Source organism: Chionomys nivalis, chromosome 4, assembly GCF_950005125.1.
Source record: "Chionomys nivalis chromosome 4, mChiNiv1.1, whole genome shotgun sequence".
NCBI lineage: Eukaryota > Metazoa > Chordata > Mammalia > Rodentia > Cricetidae > Chionomys > Chionomys nivalis.
The window spans coordinates 38432947-38448571 of NC_080089.1; positions in this window are offsets into that span (position 1 = coordinate 38432947).

Consider the following 15625-nt stretch of genomic DNA (forward strand, 5'->3'; position numbering starts at 1 on the left):
ATGAATGCATTTCAGGGAAATAACATTAGCAAAAATGTATAGAAGATGTTGAAATGTAATGAATGGTATGAACCATGAAAATGTAGGACACAATGGGGAGAGAGTATCATTGAAAACCATGATAAAATAAAAAAATACCATTGAAAACTTTTAGAATTATTCTCTATAGATTGCTTAATGTGTAATGGTTATTGAGTTATGCGTATTATTGATGATCTCAGATAATATCTCTCTCCCAAAATCCCTGTTAAAAATAAAAATATGATTTTCCTTGGATATGATGGAATTCTGATGCTGCCAGAAGGAAAACGGGAAGTAATGAGAAGAAATAAGAATTTAAGGGGAACAGGTTTACTTTAAATGTTAACCATCCTAGCCATTTGTAGTGTAGAAGGGTCCAGGAATATTATTTACATCTCCACCTAAGGCAAGGGTGGGGAACACGCTGGTTTAATATTGGCATGAACGCCATGAAGTATGAATACCTCTTTAAGAAACCCTTTGTTCCCTATAGAGATAGCAGAATTTTGTTGAGAAATATAGTAAGTAATATATGCTTAAGTGCATATAGTATCCCATACAGCTCAAATGAGAGTAACCTCTCAAAACATTCCAACACTGGGTGATATAAATGACACTAATATCACTGATGTGCAAGAGAAAGCATAAGCCAACACGCAGCCAATTCTAAAGCAGCATATACAAGATTCATACTAAGATTACAACTCAAACAGAAGAGAGCCCATGATAAATGCCTTAGGAAAGTAGTACTGTTTGCAAACTGAGATGCTGATTGCCACCATTTTGTAACATTTATCCTTACAAATTCAAGCATAATTTAAAAATAAACACATAAAACCCCAAAGCTTCTCACCAATTCTATACTCACCACTAGGCCGGCTCATAAGAATCACAAACGTCTACAAAAATGGTGAGTCAAGTAGCAAGTTAGGAAAACTCAGCATTAAAGTGAATGTAATTTCATAAAAGACAGAGCTCAAAATTAAAGCACTTTTCAGAAAAATTTTAAAAAAGGTCTACTCAAAGTAACTTAACCAGAATTGTAAAACCCTGATTTTAAAATTCTCGTGTGTTGGGGGGGAGAGGGTAGGAGGTGGTGTGGTGTGATGTGTTTGCATGTGGCCTGTATGTGCACATATGGAGGCCAAGGATCAACTTCAGTTACCTTGACTATGTTTCTCTACTTTGATTTTTTGAGACAGGGTCCTTCACTGACTAGAGCTTGGAGTTATGATTCGATGGCCATCAAGCCCTCAGAATCACCCTGTCACCATGCTCCACCTACTAATGCTGGGGTTTCAGGTATGCATCATCGTACCCAGTTTTTGGATGGCTGCCGAGGATAAGAACTGGAACAATTCTGATTCTTGATTATATAACTATAGGTCCATGATTTGTAACTTTTATACTCAGGTTCTCATCTTAAGCAAGGACAAAATTGTACATCAGAAACTCAAGCCAAATTCCACAGTTAAATTTGTCATTTCCAGCAGATTTTTGAGAGTAAAATGAAATGTTGTGAGTGTTCAAAGCAACAAAAGGGAAAGCCATGTCTGACCATTGAGTGACCATTACTTTTTTCTCACTTGCTCCTGCTCTGTGTCACCTGATACTGATATTTTTATTTTTTATTATTTATTTATTTAGTGTATGCTACTATAATGTGCTTTGTGATTGCATGGGTATTGCAGTGAACATATGAAGTGCTGTTGTAAGTCACACCTGATTTACACTAAACATCCACTTAACGAACTTCACTAAAGTGGAACAAAACTCACTTCGCAGAGTCGCTGGAAAGATTTAATGCGATGATGATCTTGAAATGTTCTTACGCACAGGATCACACTACATAGTGAGCCCCACGGTTTCATGACATGGTGGGAGTCCGTTACTAAAGCATTTGCGAAGGTGACTGACTGAAACAAAAGTGAGTATGTTAATCCTGAATGAGATTACCCAGAAAGAAAGAATAATCCCTGAAGATATGTAACTAGAAAACAAGCTTTTGAAAATATTGTATTTTAGGTAATGAGAAAAAAGGCAAACTTTTATGAATGAATGCATCCATCTTTAAAAAAATTAGGAAGACAGGCCTGAGCATTTGTCTTATGTATCTTTGGTAAAGGTCATTATTTTTTCCCTTTGAAGGAAAATATTTAACTAAATTCTACAATGGCAATCTTTTGTAGTACTGTGGAACATAAAAAAGTGATTAATTAACAATGAATAATGATCCAGTAAAAGTCCTCATTCCTCCATGTTGTAAGACGTTAAGTGACACCAGGACACTGGTCATTACCTTGACGGATAAGGAAGCCCAAAATAAGGACTTACCTATAAATCCTTGCATCCCAGGACTTCCATAGTGTGAAAAACAAAACTTAAAAGAAGGAAGGGAAGAAGATTTAAACACTTACTTGGTTACAGATAATAACAGCTCAATGAGAGAGTTAATCTTTCCTTTCTTCCAAAAGAGAAGGGACTCTCACCTCACCAAATGTTCCCCTCCCATGATGCCAGCATTGGGTTTGAGATTTCTTTTTTTTTTTTAACTTAAAAATCACAAGTGGCCTCTTTTTTATTCAGGACAATGCAAAGAAGAGTGTTCTACGTCCTTGGTGGCAAGATGGTGTGTTGTTAGTGCAAGGGAAAATATCCTTTGTGTTTATAGGATTTTAAATGATGCCATGGTCCCTCCAGAACCTCATTTATGGTATAAGACTCAAGAGTAAAGGTCTTCTGAGCTCAAGGAGTGATTCAACACTTATTACACAACAGTTCAATAAGGAAGATAATCCCTAAAGAAACTGACAAAGAGTGTGTGAACCCCTTGTGACCACCCACTTTCTCTTCTGTATAAATGCCTCATTGGACCACCTGTTCCCTGGGAACCTCTGCAAGTTGCTATGCCAAATCTATTGTTTTTCAAATTTGCATCATTCCTTAATCTCTTGTGGCCTCTTATTTCCTTTTGATTTTAACTTGTTATTGAGACCATAACAGTTCTAGGACAGGCTAGTAGTGTTAAAATCGATAGCTGTGGACTTGGCTACACTTAGATTTTCTTTCAGTATAACACTCAATCCTGAAAGCATATATACATAAAGCTTTATACAGACTGAGCAGGCTGTATTTATGTATTTAGGGATATATATGAGTATACATATAAGCATATATATGTGCTGTACTAACAATGAAAAAGAGGCCATGAATTTGAAAGAGGGTGGTTCACAGGATACTGGCATATTATAAGTGGTAACTGAAGTTTATTTTCTACTGTTTGTATCTTTTTCCTGATACACAGAGAAGGGGTGCCTTAGTACAAACGTTTGCATTTGTTTTTTCAAACCATTATAGATCCTCACACTTCATGTCCCCTTACCATCTATGTGTATGCTATGTGAAATTGGACATACAATTTAAAAGAGAAAAATTAAATGAGAACATACTAATTAAAAGAATGGTCAGGATACCCATGGGTTTAAGAGTAACAAAGTTTCTACACTCTGAATGAGCTACTTCCCAGGAATGTCTGCTCAATTACTTTTATCACAGATACTGAACTAGAACCACTTGAGGGAGACTCTTCAAAACTCAGCTGTCTTGCAGTTTTCTCTTCCTAAGAGATAATACATTTGGGGGAGCAGACAGCAGAAAATATTTGTTCAAGTCCTCTATTTTTGGGTAGCAGCCCAGATTCACTGTTTACAATGTACGACTTGTAACCTTATACCCCACTGAAACAGAGTGGCCTCTAGTTAAGCAAAGCTGCCTTGGCCATTTTGGCTTACACCAGCTGCCTGCAGGCAGTGCCTGGACCCTAGATCTGCCTGCCATTCTCACTGAAACCTGCTGCGCTACCCTTGTTTTAGTCAGTGTCCTATTGCTGTGAAAAACAACAACAAAAAGCCGCCATGGTAACAACAACTCTTATATAGGAAAGCATTTAATTGGGGCTTGCTTACAGTTTCAGAGGCTTAGTCCATTATCATAGTTATTGATGAAATATAGATGAAATTAACTTGTATTAAATAGAAAATGAGATTATCTCTAACCAACAAAGAACATGGAATTAATGGACTAGCTACTGGGAGATGTGGTAAGGCTTATATCCATTGGTGGGGAAGCTAAGATCTTCTTCTGCTTCTATTTTTTTTTACCTGATTAACTTAGAAAAAAATAAGAATTATTGTGCTTAGCCTGGCAGTGGTGACACACACCTGTAAATCCCAGTACTCAGGAGGCAGAGACAGGTTGATCTTTGTGAGTTCAAGACCAGCTTAATTTACAGTGCAAGTACCAAGACAGATTCCAAAGCACAGAGAAACTCTCTAGAACCCCCCCCCCCAAAAGGTTATATTGAGCTTAACTCTACCAGATGCTGTTCTGGGAACTTAATACTAGGCTTTAGCTTATTTGTTTCAAACTTCTATTGTCTAAGGTAGGTTCTACTCGTGTTGCTATTAATATTAATAATACTATTCAGTGTATTAGTAACTTTCCTACTGCTGTGATAAAGCACCATGACTAAGGCAATCTGTGGAAGAAAGAGTTTATTTAGGGTGTATGGTTTCAGAGGGTGAGAGTACAGGAGACTGAAACAGAGGTAGCGAGAAGCAGATGGCTGCAGAAGGAGCTGAGGACTCACATCTCAGACACAATGCAGAGATACGATTCAAAATAGGTATCAGTAGTTTAGACCCCAAATTACAGCTCAGTAACTTGTTTCCTTCAGCAAGTCCTTGTTTTCTAATTATCCCTGAAGAGCCACCAACTGGATACCAAGTATTCAAATGCCCAAGACTTATTGTGGATCACATATTCTATTATATTATTCCAAAAGAAAGGAATGGGGATATAGTGAGGAATACTGGACCAAAGCAAGACTGAAACCAGCAGGGCAAATTCCATTTCTAGTAAATGTAACCACAAGCAAGTTCTTAGGCGGGTAGAAAGCAGCTACAATCTTTGATGAAATATCACAATGGGATCGTCTTTATCCAAATGTTAATATTGTTCTCCTCTGATACCGCTTATTCTGGGTCTCCATATTCCACATAGCTCAAAGCACTACTGTCTTCCAAGATCTTAGTATACGTTGACTTAAGCATTTATAACTTAATTCTTACAGCATTCAACCATATTTTAAACCCAAAGTCATAAAGTCTTCTGCATTTCTTTTTTTAAAAAGGGGGGGGGGAGTTAGATCTGTTACAGCAATAGCCCACTTCCTGGAACCAACTTCTGTATTAGTAACTTTTCCATTGCTGAAATAAAACACCATGCCCAAGGCAATATAAAAAAAACAAAGAGTTTGTTTGGAGCTCACAGTTCCAGAGAGTGAGAATCCAAGATGGCAGAGCAGAAGTAGTAGTTGGCTGGATCAGTAGCTGAGAACTCAGATCTCAAACCACAAACAAGAAGCAAAGAGTGGGCTCAAACTCATGCTAGTCTTATGAAATTTCAAATTTTGTTGTTAGTGATGCACTTCCCCCAGCAAGGTTGCTCCTTCCAATCCTCCCCCAAACAGTCACCAAATGAGAACCAAGGAATCAAATTACTGAGATTTATGGGAGACATTAAAACTACCATAACGGACTATACATGGAAATTCTGAAGCTTTCAGATGATTAGCACTGTGGCTGCATCAGTCAGCACTGAGTTAGATTCAATGCTAGTATAACCTGTCTCCAGAGCCTCCAAAAACAATTCTATTCTTTCTTTTTTTTTTAACTTTTATTAATTTATTTTTTTTATTAATTAATTTATTTAATTATTAAAGATTTCTGCCTCTTCCCCGCCACCACCTCCCATTCCCTCCCCCTCCCCCAATCAAGTCTTCCTTCCTCCTCAGCCCAAAGAGCAAGCAGGTTTCTCTGCCCTGTGGGAGGTCCAAGGACCACCCACCTCCATCCAGGTCTATTAAGGTGAGCATCCAAACTACCTGGGCTCCCACAAAGCCATTATGTGCAATAGGATCAAGAACCAATTGCCATTGTTCTTCAGTTCTCAGTAGTCCTCATTGTCCATTAAGTTCAGCGAGACCGGTTTTGTCCCATGCTTTTTCAGACCCCGGCCAGCTGGCCTTGGTGAGTTCCCGATAGAACATCCCCATTGCCTCAGTGTGTGGGTGCACCCCTCGCAGTCCTGAGTTCCTTGCTCGTGCTCACTCTCCTTCTGCTCCTCCTTTGGATCGTGAGACTTCAGTCCAGTGCTCCAATGTTGGTCTCTGTCTCTGTCTTCTTTCATCGCCTGATGAAGGTTAATATTCAGGGGGATGCTTATATGTTTTTCTTTGGGTTCACCTTCTTATTTAGCTTCTCTAGAATCACGAATTATAGTCTCAATGTCCTGGAAACAACCTAGATGTCCTTCAATGGAAGAATGGATGAAGAAAGTATGGAATATATACATATTAGAGTACTACTCAGCAGTAAAAAACAATGACTTCTTGAATTTTGCATACAAATGGACGGAAATAGAAAACACTATCCTGAGTGAGGTAAGCCAGACCCAAAAAGAGGAACATGGGATGTACTCACTCATATTTGATTTCTAGCCATAAATAAAGGACATTGAGACTATTCTTTCTTTTTATACTAGGAGATATAGACTTAAGAAAGTTATTGAAGTCAGGAATGGAAAACCAGGAATGAGAAACATGTGTTTATTTCAAGTATCTTCAAACCAAATTCCAAATATTAAGGGCATTCATTGACTCTTAATATTTGTGGGAAAAATTGTTTAGTACGGGACTTTTGCCAAATCATGAAAAACAAATGTTGAATTATTCAAGTGTGAAAAGTAATAAATTGAACTGAAAACTTTTTTATTGAAAATAAGTTTTTCATAGAATATATTTAGATGACAATATCCCTTTCATCATCTCCTCCTCAAACATCCTACTTTTGTTTTCTTTGTATCTCTCTTTAGGAAGAAAAAAGGCAAATAAAATATAAACCAGAATAAAACAAAACAAACAATAAAACGAAGCATGGAAAACACAAGAAACATGAACACAAAGAGACATATACATTCACACATACACAAAATCATTAAAAATCCCAAATCAGAAAATACAGTATATATATGAAAAGATCAGTAAAAATGAAAAATATCCAACTAGAGCATTGTGAGATGAAAATACAAATTCTCCAAAACTACTATTGTGTTTGTTTTGTGTTGGCCAACTACTGCTGGACATGTGGCCTGCCCTTAACTGTGATTTGTAGACTCCGTGAGACTTCACTAGAAAAAACTAGTTTTTGCTTTTGTTTTTTGTGAGCAATTGAAAATTGGAGAAAACTTCTGTCACAGATGGATGCTCATGTCCACTTCTCCCCTCAGTACTGGGAATCCATCTGGCTTAGATCTATGAAGACCCTGTGAATGCTGCCATGGTTTCTAAAAGTTTATATGTCCATCAGTCCCATTATGTCTGAAGGCAATGTTTTCTTGGTGCCTTCTGATCGCACCAGTTCTTGCAATCTTTTTGTCTCGTCTTTCACATAACTCTCTGAATCATCATGGAAAGGACTTGTAGAGACATGTCATTTAGGATTGAATGTTCTAAGGTCTCTCGCTTTCTGCACATTGTACAATCCTGGGTCCCTGCATTAATTTCCACCTCCTGTAGATAGAATCTTCTCTGATGATGGCTGAAAAGGACACTGATTTATATAAAAGAATATTAGCAGTCATTTCATTGCTACCTTTCTTTAGCAATTTGATTTTCCCTCAGGTCCATGTTCCCTCTAGTCTCAGCTATTTGGCCAAAAGAGCAATGTCAGGAGTGGGTTTCATCTACTGATCAGATAGTAGTTGGCTAGTCCCATAACATTTGTGTCACTATTACAGGAATGTATCACACACAAAGGTAACCACTGAGTATCAAAAGATTTGCAGCTTGATTGGTATTTACCATTCTCCTCTGATAGCAAGCAGAGTTTCTTCCAATACCACGAACATTAGTCTGTACTTAAGAAGTTAGGGACTGGCAGGACTTCTCCAAGTTCAGTTAGATATGTAGATGTTGTCTTCAGAAACAGGGACTTACTATCAATAAATACAAAGTCAATAAATAACATTGGCAATAACCCGAATTGTTTGGGCGTTTCCATGGGGCCTCTTTGGCAAACAACAAAATTAGATAGATGTTGTAATAGGAGCGGCGAGCTAAGTTCCTGGCCACCCTCACGGCTAGTTTTTTACCCGAAATAATTACACGGAAACTGTATTCTTTTAAACACTGCTTGGCCCATTAGTTTTAACCTCTTATTGGCTAGCTCTTACATATTGATCTAACCCATTTCTAATATTCTGTGTAGCACCACGAGCTGGCTTACCAGGGAAGATCTTAACCTGCGTCTGTCTGGAGTGGGAGAATCATGGCGACTTGGCTTCTTTCTCCCAGCATTCTGTTCAGTCTACTCCTCCCACCAAAGGGTTGGCCTATCAAATGGGCCTAGGCAGTTTCTTTATTAATTAACCAATGAAAACAACAGATTAGAAAGAAATCACTCCCACATCAGATAGAACCCATTCTGGCATTAGAGGTTTACTTGGTGGTGAGATATGTACTGTTGGAGCTTTGTTATCCTCAATATTTGGTGATTTCATGTAGTTTTATTCCACAGATGTGTATATTTCAATGAGCTTGTATTATAGCAGGTTACCATATAACCTCTCAGATGGTGCTTAGTTTTAGTTTTCCCTCTCTTTATTCCCTTCATCATTCTGCTTCTGACCCCTTGCTTGTTTAATCCTTTTATTATGGTGCCCCTCCTGTCTCTTCATAACTATATATTCTATTTCTCCTTCTTTGAGCGATATTTCCCTCCCCCATCATTCCTTTCTTTGTACCTCACTTCTGTGGGTACGTGGATTATAGCATGCCTACCAAAGCCTTAAAGGTTATTATTCATATAAAATATAATTCATACAACATTTGCCTTTTGGCATCATGATTACCTCATTCCATATGATTTTTTTTCCTAGAACCAACCATTTACGTGGGATTTTATGATTTCAGTTTGTTTGTTTTTCTTAAACAGATGAATAATATTTCATTGTGTAAATACAGTATATTTTATTACCGATTCATCTTTTGATTCACATATATGTTGTTTATAGTTTCTGACTGTTATATTTGTAATATGTTGATTCCATTAATCCATGGGTATAAGAGATCTTCTCATCTTCTGATATCTTCTCCAATTTTGGCGTTTAAAGACTTGATGATTTACTATACAAGTTTTCCACTTGCTTAGAGTACTTTATATTATTTGAGGCTATTGTAAAGGGTTTTGTTTCCCTGATTTCTTTCTTAGTCCATTTGTCATTTATGTATAGGAGGGATCCTGATTTTATTTTATTTATTTAATTTTAGTTAAACTTGTATCTAACCATTTTGATGAAAGTGTTTATCAGCTATATGAGTTCCCCACTGGAATTTCTAGTGTCACTCGTGCATACGAAAGCAATCTCCAGATCAAGGAAATCCCCATCAAAATTCCAACACAATTTTTACAGTCCTTGAAAGGACAGTTCTTAACTTCATATGGAAAAACAAAGAACCCAATCCTGAACAATAAAAGAACTGCTGGAGGTATCATGATTCCTAATTTGTAGTTGTACTACAGAGCTATACAAATAAAACTCACAGAGTATTGGCATGAAAAAGAACATGTTGGCAAATGGAATCTAATTGAAGGGCCAGACATAAATCCATATACCTATAGAGACCTGGCTTTTGATAAAGAGGCCAGTAACATACACTGGACAAAAAGGAAAGAGAAGAACAATTCCACAGGCACTAATATCAAAATTAATAAATGAAACTCATGAGACAATTAATAAATGGGACCTCGGAAAACTGAAAATCATCTATAAAGCAAAGGACAGTGTCAATTGGAAAAAGAGGCGACCTTTGGAATGGAAAAAGATTTTGACCAACTCCATATCTGGAGGTCTAATATCCAAAATATATAAATAATTCAAGAAACTAGATATTAAAAACCAAATAATCTAATTAAAATGGAATACAGATCTAAAGAATAATTAAACAGAGGAATATCAAATCACTGAGAAACAGAGAAATGTTCAACATCCTTAGCCATCAGGGAAATGAAAATTAGAACTATCTTTAAGATTCTACCTTACATAGCCAGGCGGTGGTGGCACACGCCTTTAATTCCAGCACTTGGGAGACAGAGGCAGGCGGATCTCTGTGAGTTTGAGACCAACCTGGTCTACAAGAGTTAGTTCCAGGACAGGCTCCAAAACCACGGAGAAACCCTGTCTCGAAAAAAACAAACAACAACAACAAAAAGATTCTACCTTACACCTGTCAGAATGACTAAGATCAATAACATAAGTGACAGCTCGTGTTGAAGAGAATGTAGAGCAAGGGAAATTGGGGCATCTCATTGAAGACGGCGAGGAACGACTGTAAGATTCAAAGGGGATGAAGGGCACCATGGAAACATGACCCACTGAATCAACTAAGCAATGCACACATGGGCTCACAAAGGCTGAAACTGCAAGCTGAGGGACTGCAATGTTCTGCAATTGGTCGTCTAGGTATATGTTATGGCTGATAGCTTGGTGTTTTTGTGGGATTCCTATCAGTGGAAAATGGTGTGTCTCTGGCTTTTTTTGTCTAATCTTCAAATTGTTTCCCTCCTATTGGATTGACTTGTCCAGCCTTGATAAGAGAGTTTTTGCCTTGTATTGTATCTTGATTTGTTCTTTTGGGTTGCTATCTCTTGGAATTCTGCCCTTTTCTGAAGAGGGAAACAGAAGAGGAGTTGATCTGGGAGAGGGGAGAAGAAGTGGAGAGAAGGAAAACTCTGATTGCAATGTATTTTAAGAGAGAATAATCTATTTTAAATTTGAAAGGGAGTTTTAATATACTTTTTTCTCTAGCCACTGCCAGGAAAGGAGACTTTCATATGTAGTGAATGAGAATGATTAGAAACAATACCTGGGAAACACATACGTACAAATGCTTCATGACTATGTTTAAATGATACCCTGAACTGATAGAGGAAAAATAGAGAATATGCTTGAATTTACAGGCACAGCAATGGACTTTCTGAACAGGGCCCTGGCACCAAGAAATTAACATGTGTCAAATGAGACCACAAGAAACTAAAAAGCTTTGATAAAACAAAGGACATGATCATTTAAGTTAAGAGGCAGTGTCTCAGTTGAAGTTTCCACGGCTGAGATGAAACACAATGACCAAAAGAAACTTGGGGAGGAAAGGGTTTATTGCACTTACACTCGCATCCCACCTTTAAAACTAAAGACAGACAGGGCAGGAACTCCAGCAGAGCAAGAACTTGGAGATAGGGGTTGATGCAAGGTCAGAGGGGATAGCTGCTTTTTGGCTTTTCTGGCCATAGCTTGCTGAAACTGCTATTATGTGACAATAGAAGTCATCACTCTTGGGCTGACAACACCCAAGACTGTCTGGGCCCTCATACATCAATCACTAATTAACAACGAACCTCTAGGCTTGCCTAAGCTTACGAAGGCATTTTCTTTTTTTTTTTTTCTTTTTTTTTAATTATTTTTATTCTTTTTTAATTAAAATTTCCACCTGTCCCCGTTCCCCATTTCCCTCCCCCTCCTCCCAAATATCGCCCCTCCCCCCCACTCCCTTTTCCCTATCCCCACTCCTCTTCTCCTCCCCCCACTCCATTCCCCCTCCCTCTCGTTACTGAAGAGCAGTACAAATTCCCTGCCCTGCAGGAAGACCAAGGTCCTCCCACTTCTATCTAGGTCCAGGAAGGTGATCGTCCAAACAGGTTAAGCTTCCACAAAGCCAGTTCATGTATTAGGATCGAAACCTAGTGCCATTGTCCTTGGCTTCTCATCAGCCTTCATTGTCCGCCATGTTCAGAGAGTCCAGTTTCAACCCATGCTTATTCAGTCCCAGTCCAGCTGGCCTGGTGGGCTCACAATAAATCAGTTCCACTGTCACAGTGGGTGGGTGCACCCCTCGTGGTCCTGACTTCCTTGCTCATGTTCTGCTCCTCATTTGGACTTTAAGAGCTCAGACCGTTGCTCCAAATTGAGTCTCTTTCTCTATCTCGATCCATCGCCAGATGCAGGTTCTAAGGTGATATGTAAGATATTCATCAGTATAGGATAGGATCATTTCAGGTTCCCTCTCCTCAGTTGCCCAAGGTACCAGCTGGGGACATCTCCCTGGACACCTGCAAGCCCCTCTAGAGTCAAGTCTCTTGCCAACCCTAAGATGGCTCCCTTAGTTAGGATATATACTTCGCTGCTCCAGTATACATCCTTCCTATATCCTAACCATCCCAATCCCTCAAGCTCCTCCCATCCTCCCCTTCTCACGTTTCAGAAGATCTTCACCAACCCTGCAACAGACAAAGGTCTGATCTCCAAAATATATAAAGAACTCAAGAAACTAGACTTTAAAATGCTAATTAACCCAATTAAAAAATGGGGCACTGAACTGAACAGAGAATTCTCAACAAAAGAAATTCAAATGGCCAAAAGACACTTAAGGTCATGCTCAACCTCCTTAGTGATTAGGAAAATGCAAATTAAAACAACTTTGAGATACCATCTTACACCTGTCAGAATGGTTAAAATCAAAAACACCAATGATAACCTTTGCTGGAGAGGGTGTGGAGAAAGGGGCACACTCATCCATTGCTGGTGGGAATGCAAACTAGTGCAACCACTTTGGAAATCAGTGTGGCGATTTCTCAGGAAATTTGCGATCAACCTACCCCAAGATCCAGTAATACCACTCTTGGGACTATACCCAAGAGATCATATGACAAAAGTATCTGTTCAACTATGTTCATAGCAGCATTGTTTGTAATAGCCAGAACCTGGAAACAACCTAGATGCCCTTCAGTGGAGGAATGGATGAAGAAAGTGTGGAATACATACATATTAGAGTACTACTCAGCAGTAAAAAACAATGACTTCTCGAATTTTGCATACAAATGGATGGAAATAGGAAATACTATCCTGAGTGAGGTATCCCAGACCCAAAGAGAGGAACTTGGGATGTACTCACTCATAATTGGTTTCTAGCCATAAATAAAGGACATTGAGCATATAATTTGTGATCCTAGAGAAGCTAAATAAGAAAGTGAACACAAAGAAAATCGTATAGTCATCCGCCTGGATAGGGGAAGTAGACAAGATTGCCGGGCAAAAACTGGGAACTAGTGGGTGAGGTGGCTTGGGGCTAAGGGGAAATGGGACGAAGGCATTTTCTCAAATGAGATTCTCTCCCCTCAGATGTCTCTAGCTTGTGTTGAAGTTAACATAAAAACTAGCCAACATAGGCAGCATGAGAAAAATGAAAACACTTTAGCAATTCTACCTCTGAGAGAGGATTAGTATCAAGAACATACTTAGAATTAAAATCATTGCCTAAACATCAATAAAACAAATGAAAAACAAAAGAACCTAACTAAATAATGAGGCATAGAACTATACAGAGAGGCCCCAAAGCTCGAAATACAAATGGCTGAAAATTATTTTTTAAAATACTCAGTCATCAGGGAAATACAAATTTGAACTATTTTACAATGATTTTATCTTAACTCAGTAAGAATGATGTAAAATATAAACAAATGAAACAAAACAACAGCAAAAATCCCAAAACAACAAGAACAAAATGATTACAAATGCTAATGCAGTTGTGAAGGAAGAGGACATTTACCCATTGCTATTGGTGCAGCCACTGTGGCAGCCAGTGTGGAGGTTTCTCAAAATAGAAATAGATCTACCACAGGAGCAACCTATAGCATTCTTGGGCATATACCCAAAGGACTCTATGTCCTACAACAGGGACACTTGCTCACCCATGTTTATTACAGCTTTTTTTCACAAGAAAGAGGGACAGCATAGATATCTGTCATTGAATGAATAATGGAAAGTAAGATGTGATACATTTAAAACAATGAAGAATTATTCAGATATTTAAAAGTTATAAAATTAACAGTTAAATAGAAATATATGGTAACAATTATTCAATGAGAGGTAATTCAAACACAGAAAGAAGATTGCCATGTTTTCTCTCATCTGTGAATGTTAGCTTTAAGTTTTTAGATAGGTATGTAGGATGTATGCTAAAAAATTCATAAGGGGTCATGAGTGGGGACTTTCAAGGGAGAGAAAAAAGAATGCAGTGGTATAAAGGGGAAATAATGGAACAAGAAAAGTTAAATGCAGTAGGGGCGGGATTTACAGAGTAGAAGAGGGAATGCAAGGAGGGTTAACTAACACTAAAGATTTTTGAAAAACTTCTTCAGAATATGATTATATGATTAAAGAGCTTAAGTAGAGTTATCCCACTAGGTACACGGGCTAAAAGATAAAAATCCCAGTGTCAAAAATGGGTTACCTCTATTGAAGTTGATGGGCAGTGAAATTTTATAGTTTTCCAAACATCATTGCTCTAGTGTACCTTCCAGAAATTGACCACAATTATATTTTAGTTAAAAATTACTAACCCCTGCCGGGCGGTGGTGGCACACACCTTTAATCCCAGCACTTGGGAGGCAGAGGCAGGCGGATCTCTGTGAGTTCGAGACCAACCTGGTCTACAAGAGCTAGTTCCAGGACAGGCTCCAAAACCACAGCGAAACCCTGTCTCAAAAAACCAAAAAAAAAAAAAAAAAAAAAAAAATTACTAACCCCTAATCATATAAGCCATTGCTATGCATGCTTATTTTAAATTAATTAAAATAAAAGATATTTTTCAAGAGAATAAAATTCATGCCTCAGTGTGGAGCCAAGTGAGACCCTATTGACCAGGATTAGAATGTTGTAAGGGAAAACAGTTCTGGGCAATGACTTAACAGGAACAATTTGAGCTGTTTAAAACCAAGCAATCCAGTGGTTAGGGGAGGGGAGAGGGAGATTGGGTCACAAAGAGTTTCCCAGGAAGCAGAATCAGGTGCAGATGTGGTTTAGTATATATGCTCACTGGCATATACACATGCAGGATACAAGATCAACTCCAAAAAATCAGTCGCCCTCTTATACACAAAGGATCTGGAAGCAGAGAGAGAAATAAGAGAATCATCACCTTTCACGATAGCCACAAACAGCATAAAATATCTTGGGGTAACTCTAACCAAGGAAGTGAAAGATCTATTTGACAAAAACTTTAAGGCATTGAAGAAAGAAATTGAAGAGGATACCAGAAAATGGAAGGATCTCCCTTGCTCTTGGATTGGGAGAATCAACATAGTAAAAATGGCAATTCTACCAAGGACAATTTATAGATTCAATGCAATCCCCATTAAAATCCCATCAAAATTCTTCACAGATCTTGAAAGGACAATAATCAACTTTATATGGAGAAACAAAAAACCCAGGATAGCCAAAACAATCTTATACAATAAAGGAACTTCTGGAGGCATTACCATCCCTGACTTCAAACTCTATTACAGAGCTACAGTAATGAAAACAGCGTGGTACTGGCATAAAAACAGAGAAGTCGACCAATGGAATCGTATAGAAGACCCGGATTTTAACCCACAAACCTATGAACAACTGATTTTTGATAAAGGAGCTAAAAGTATACAATGGAAGAAAG